This window comes from Pantherophis guttatus, chromosome 4 (assembly GCF_059756535.1).
Source record: "Pantherophis guttatus breed Tessera chromosome 4, ASM5975653v1, whole genome shotgun sequence".
NCBI lineage: Eukaryota > Metazoa > Chordata > Lepidosauria > Squamata > Colubridae > Pantherophis > Pantherophis guttatus.
The window spans coordinates 65,212,447-65,219,047 of NC_142066.1; positions in this window are offsets into that span (position 1 = coordinate 65,212,447).

Consider the following 6,601-nt stretch of genomic DNA (forward strand, 5'->3'; position numbering starts at 1 on the left):
TTACGCTTTGTGATTAGTCCTATAAACTGGTATCTTTCCTCCTCTCGTTTTAGCTTAAATCCTTTCAGATAAGCTAAGTGAGTTTTTCCCCAAACACAATCTTGCCAGTCTTCATGAGGTGCTAGTAACCCTTCATGTGCATAGTGTAATCCATGATCCAGAAAGCGAAAGTTCTAAGGACAGCACCATGCTTTGAGCCAGCAGTTTATTTTTAAAATCTTTTGTTCTCTCAGTACCTATTATCTGGAGAATAGATGAGAAGAACAATCTGACTGTTATTCATAGACGTTTGAAATTGATTTCAGGCTGTTAGTTGTAGTATTCATGCCAACATGAAAGAGGAAAAACAGATAATTAATGGGCTTGATTATTTTAGCAAGCCTCTCTGTCACATCTTTAATCATTGCACCTGGGAAACAACACACTTCCCTTGAGAAATTGAGTAGTCTAAAGATTGAATAAAGATGCCAATCAATCAGAATAGAACTGGAAAGGAACTTGGAGATCTTCTAGTCTCCTGCTCAAGCAGGAGACCTATACCATTTTAGACAAGTGACTGTCCAGTTTCTTCTTAAAAACTTCTAGTAATGAAACACCCCCAATTTTTGAGGGGAAGCTGTGCCACTGGTTAATTTGTTCACACTGTTAGGAAGTTTCTCCTTAATTCCAGGTTGCTTCTCCTTGATTAGTTTCCATCCATTGTTTCTTGTCCTGCCCTCTGACGCTTTGGAAAATGTTGACTCCATCCTCTTTGTGTCAGCCTCTCAAATACTGCAATACTGCTATCATGTCACCCCTAGTCCTTCTTTTCTCTGGACTAGCCAAAATCAAATTCTGCAACAGTTCTACATATGTTTTAGACTCCAGGCCTTTAATAATTTTAGTTGCTCTTCTCTGCGCTTTTTCCAAAGTCTCTTTTTTTGTAATGTGTTGACCAAAACTGGATGCAGTATTCCAAGTGTGGCTTTACAAAGACTTTATGAAGGATACTTCGTGTGATTTTGATTCTATGCCTCTGTTTATGTCTATTCTATTCTATTCTATTCTATTCTATTCTATTCTATTCTATTCTATTCTATTCTATTCTATTCTATTCTATTCTATTTATACAACCAAGGATTGTATTAGCTTTTTTGGCTGCTGCCCAACACTGTTGGCTCATGTTTAAGTGATCATTACTAGGGCTCCAAGGCCCCTCTCACAGTTACTGTTTTTGAGCTAGGTTTTGCCTAATCTATACTTCTATCCTTGGTTTTTACTGCCTAAGTGTAAAGCTTTGCTTTTCTCCGCATTAAATTTCACTTTGTTGGATAGAATCCATTATTCAAGTCTGTGAAGATCTTTTTGGATCCCAAGCTTGTTTTCTGGGGTGTTAGCTATTCCTGTCAGCTTAGTGCCATTGCAAATTTGATGAATCCCCCCTTCTGTTCCCTCATCTAAGTCATTTATGAAGATATTGAAGAGTACTGAGCCTAAGACAGAACCATGTGGTACCCTACTGCTTATTTCCGTGCATATAGATATAGTACCATTAAGGATTATAGTTGACTTTGGTTTTTCAGCTAGTTACAAATCCATCTGGTGGTGATGCTGTCTATCCTACATTTTTGTAGCTTACCAAGGTTCTGGTCTACTTTGTCGAATTGCAGAGGTCTCACTATACTATGTCCATAACATTTTGCTGGTCTATTAATTTAGGCACTTTGTGAAAGAATGAAATAAGATTGATTTGGCATGATCTGTTTTTAGCAAATTCGTGCTGGCTTTTAGTTATAACTTTATTTGTTATAAAGGGTACCTTATGGGTAATGAAATATTTTTCTCAGAGTACCACATAGGAACTCTTGTATAAGACTATTAATAGATATTCAGAGATTAATCAGACCACAGAAAATTATATAAACACCTTTTCCTATTTATTTCTAATGCAACTGTTGCAATGTGGCACTTGAATCTCTGTGTAAATATGTTGGCTATATGAACATCCTGCAAGGAGATTAGTAGCTCATAACATTCATGTTATATGGCAGAGTGTAGTTGATGCTCCAGCTTGTTTTCCAGGCTTTGATGAGCTTCATTAATTATACTAAAAAAAGAAAGGTATGTGTGGCTGGAGAGAAATCCATACATACAGCTCAACATGAATAGGAATAATTAGACAACTGGCAGAGTGTTAAATTGGAGGTCTAGGGAGAAAAACTAAGAAATCTGCAGAATTTCTTCATGCCCAGCAACCAGTGGAATTTGTATTTCTGCTAATAGACAATCCCGTCAAAAAGTTCAAACAGAACAGAACAATCTGGGCAATAAATCAGTTTTTAGTCCTGTGCATGTACAGGTTGTAGCACTTGAGCGGGCCACTTATAGCTAGCAAACAGAGGTCTATTAAGTCTCTATGGCTCAGGCCCAAGGCCCTTAGTCCCTTGCCTGATGGACAGTATAGCAACCCTCGATTGGAAATGACGACTGGAAGATGACACACTGGGGTGGTGGCCAGTAGAGGATTGCCTTTTTGCTCCTTGTTAGACATCCCCCTGTCCTTCCTCTTCATGTTCCTTGTTGTGCTTTGTTTGGATAGAGATTTCTGATTTTAGTACTTTTGCTCTGCTATCCTGTCTAAGATGTCTATTTAACAGTTCCAACACTAGAATAAATAATAAAAAAGATAAAGGAACCCCCACCCCCCTTGTTCCCTTCTGGATTTCACATGGTTTTGTAAAGTCTCCATTCACCATGGAGCTTTCTGGAGTGTATAGATAGACTTCAAGCCCTGTATAAAGCCCAGTCCAAAATCCATCTTTTCCACTACTTTAAACATAAAGGCCCAGTTCAAATTGTCAAAAGCTTTTTCTGCATCCAGAAAGATTAATGCAACCTGTTTGTTGTAAATATTCAGTTGTATTCAAAATTACTCTTACACTATCTTTTAGTTGTCTTTTAGATAAGAAACCATACTAGTCTTCATGTATATAATCCTGTAAATTTTTTTAAAGTATTTCAGCTAAAATAGATGTAAAGAGTTTGTAGTCATTATTAAGGAGAGAAATTGGCCTGTAGTTCTTCACAGGTTAAATCCAGTCCATCTTTGGGTATTAAAGAAATGTATGTATCCTTCCAAGAATCTGGTATAGGATTCCCTTGTAAAATAGAATTCATTAAATCCTTTATCGGAATAAATAGTTGATCTTATTCTTGTCTTGAAACTTGATTATCATCTTCCTTTCTGTCTGTTTTCTTAGTTTGTGTGCCAACCCGCTCCCTGGTTTATTTGCATGTTCCAAAAAGTGTTGTTTCATACATTTAAATTTCTTTTCAATATCTGAAAAAGTCAACAAAGAAATTTGTTGCAATAATTTTAGTTGATTGTATGTTAGAATCTTCTGATGAATTCTGGAGTTCCTTATCTTCAGTTTAATTTCTTGTAACACAATTTGGATTTTTTAAATCTCTTCCTCTTAATTGCTGTATTGTTTTGTATTGTATAAAATGTCCTCATATCACAGCGTTACAGACATCCCAAACTATTGTCAAATTGGTTCCCTTACCTAAATTATTATTAAAACTATTAAAATAGTCTTGAAGTACCTGTTTACATTCCTTGGTCTCATTTAATCTCCATTTAAAAGACGGGGGACCAAAGTTAAGGTAAAGTGGTGTAAAAATACTGGATAAAGACACTTTTTTTTTTGAAAGAATAATAGTTTCAGTTGCTTTGTGAAGCAGATTTTTTGTAATCCAAATTATATCAATTATAGAAAACAATTTGTATCTCTCTGCAAAGAAGGTAAAGTCTTTTAAGAGTTAGTCCATTTTTACACTTCCAAACATCAATCAAACCTAAAGTATCAGTCAGCTAAAAAAAAGTTTGGGGCATTTCCCTTGAGTTTCTTTAATTCCTTTATCAGCTGATAAAATGCATAATTACAAAATTATGTGCATTTACCGATGATTTGATATTGATTGTGGAAGACCTGCTAGAGAACATTAAACAATTATGAGGAAGATTAAAATGTTTGGAGGAAAGGCAGGTTTAAGAATAAATAAATCAAAGACGACCATCCTGACTAAGAACATAAACATCAGAAGAAATTGGAATTTAAAACTGGTTTTAAAGTTGTGAAAAAGTACAATTCTTCGTGGTGACTCATATTGAGGGAAATTCTAAGCTTTACAAAAACAATTATGGTAAAATATGGAATGAGATATAATTGTATTTAAATAGATGGCAAAAATAGGATTTGTCATTAGTGGGAAGAATTTCAGTAATTAAAATGAATGTACTACCTAGATTGCTATTTTTATTTCAGACTATACAGAGTTTGCCAGATTTTAGATTATATTATGATGCTTGTTGTCTGGCATGGTTAAAAGATTGGATAACTTTTAAAAAATTCAAGGGTGTTAGACTTCAAAGATTTTGAACCACTATCAGTGGTTTTAAGTGGTTTAATTAACCCTGGTTTTAAGATTCCTGCTATTGGGCAATCGATTGCATGTGTATGGTGGATGTATAAATGAAGATTAGCTGATAAAGTGCCACTTTGGCTATCACCTCATGAAGCACTACATAGAACAGAGATGATTTTGGAATGTAAATGGGTGACAGATTGAGACTTACTGATGTTTGAAAAAGACGGTTTTAAGATAAAGACAAGAGAACAACTAATAAGTGAAGGATTTGCTTGTGATTAATTATTATAATTTTTTTATTAAATTTGCTTTTAAAAAGTTATGTTTTCACAGGAACTAAATTGGATGTTAATTTATGTTCTGGACATGACCACTTGATTTCTAAAGTATATAAAATGTTACTCAAGATGAATCTAGAAGATGAATACTTCAGAGTGTATGGTAAAATGTGCAAGAAAATTTTGGTAGAATATAACGCTAGATAAATGGAAAAATATATGGATGAATGGACTAAATTTACATTAAATTATAGTTTGAATTTTTTTTTTTTTTATAAAATGATGTATCATTGGTACTTGATCCCAATCTAACAAAATCTAACAAAAATGTACAAAGGGATTTCTAATAAGTGCTGGAAATGTAGTCAAAATCCATGTTCATTTTATCTTATATCATGAAAACATACTATAAAAACATAACTGATGATGCAAAAAAAAAATTAAGATACAAATATTAAAGAAACCTGAAGATTTCTTTAGAATAGAAAGTTTTCTTTTCAATAGAAAAATAATTTATAGTGCTATTCCTTGCACATGGAGATGGCTTCAAGGATTGTACTTCCCAAACACTGGAAAGAAAAAGAGATGCCAACCGTTGAACAATGGATTTTGAAATTAGCTGAATTAGCAGAGATGGTAAAATTAACTGCTTTGATTAGAGATAATGAACTAGACAGCTTTATAAGAGACTAGAATCCACTTGTGGACTTTCTACATGCTAAATATAATAACAGATGGCTAAAAGGGATTCCAAGTAATGTTTATTTCAACCTGTTGACTGTTTTTTCTTCTTTCTTCTTTTATATATAAAAGGAGAGGAGAATTAACTGCTTTTTCTTTTCTTTCAGCATCCTGCCAGGGTGGATCCGACATGTTAAATATTAAATTTAATTGACCATTTTTTCCTTTTTTTCATACACTATTATTTTCTTTGTTGTTGTTGTTAGGGTTGAATATATGCCTTTTTTTTTCATTTTGTTTGTTTGTTTTACTGTTTTGTATTTTATTTGTATTTTATTTTCTATGATAAAACAATAAATAATAATTTAAAAATAATTTTTGGATTTTAATAGGAGTTCATCATATTCATCGTGTTGATGTTCTCAGTCAGATCTTGGCACTTTTTTCCAATGTGATTCAAAATTTGTCCTCACAGCCATGAGCTTATATCTTAATAAATTATGATATTTTTATTGATATGTTCTAAAATAATACATAGTAAAAATAATTGTGGTTTTATTTCAAACTTGATTTGAAAGATTCTCAAAATAGGGTTGTATATATTTTTCCAATATTTTGGGGAGTTGTACATCTACCCCATATGGTAGGATATTCCTTCTGTTTTCTGTCTCCAACATTTATTAGTATATGAATTGCTGATCTTGACAATTATTGATAGAGTTATATATGACCTGAAAAACATTTATATCAGTTTTTTCTTACATTATACTTTGGGCTAAACTTTATAGATTTATTTCATAATTTTTCCTATTGTTGTATTGGGACTATTTCTTTAAAATTTTGCATCCAATTTGTGATATATTTTTATATGCATTCTCTCTCTGTATCATCAAAACTGATAATTTTGAATTAATTCACAGAATGAAATTCATTCTACAGACTATTCATTATGTCAGAACTGAGAATAATCTTGCAGATCTACTCAGTTACATATGATAAAACATAATAAGTTAAAATTACATCTTCAGTGGTACATCAATTATTTATTTATTGGAGTTTTTGGTTCTCCCAACACACACAAACACCCAAATGTGATTCAATTGAACAGGCAGGCCTCATAATTAATTACCACAAAAATAATTACAAATTCCAAGTATATTCTACTCTTTGTCAATGAGCAAAATATTCTCTTCATTATTGCAACCCTCTGTCACTGCCAATTACAACCTGTT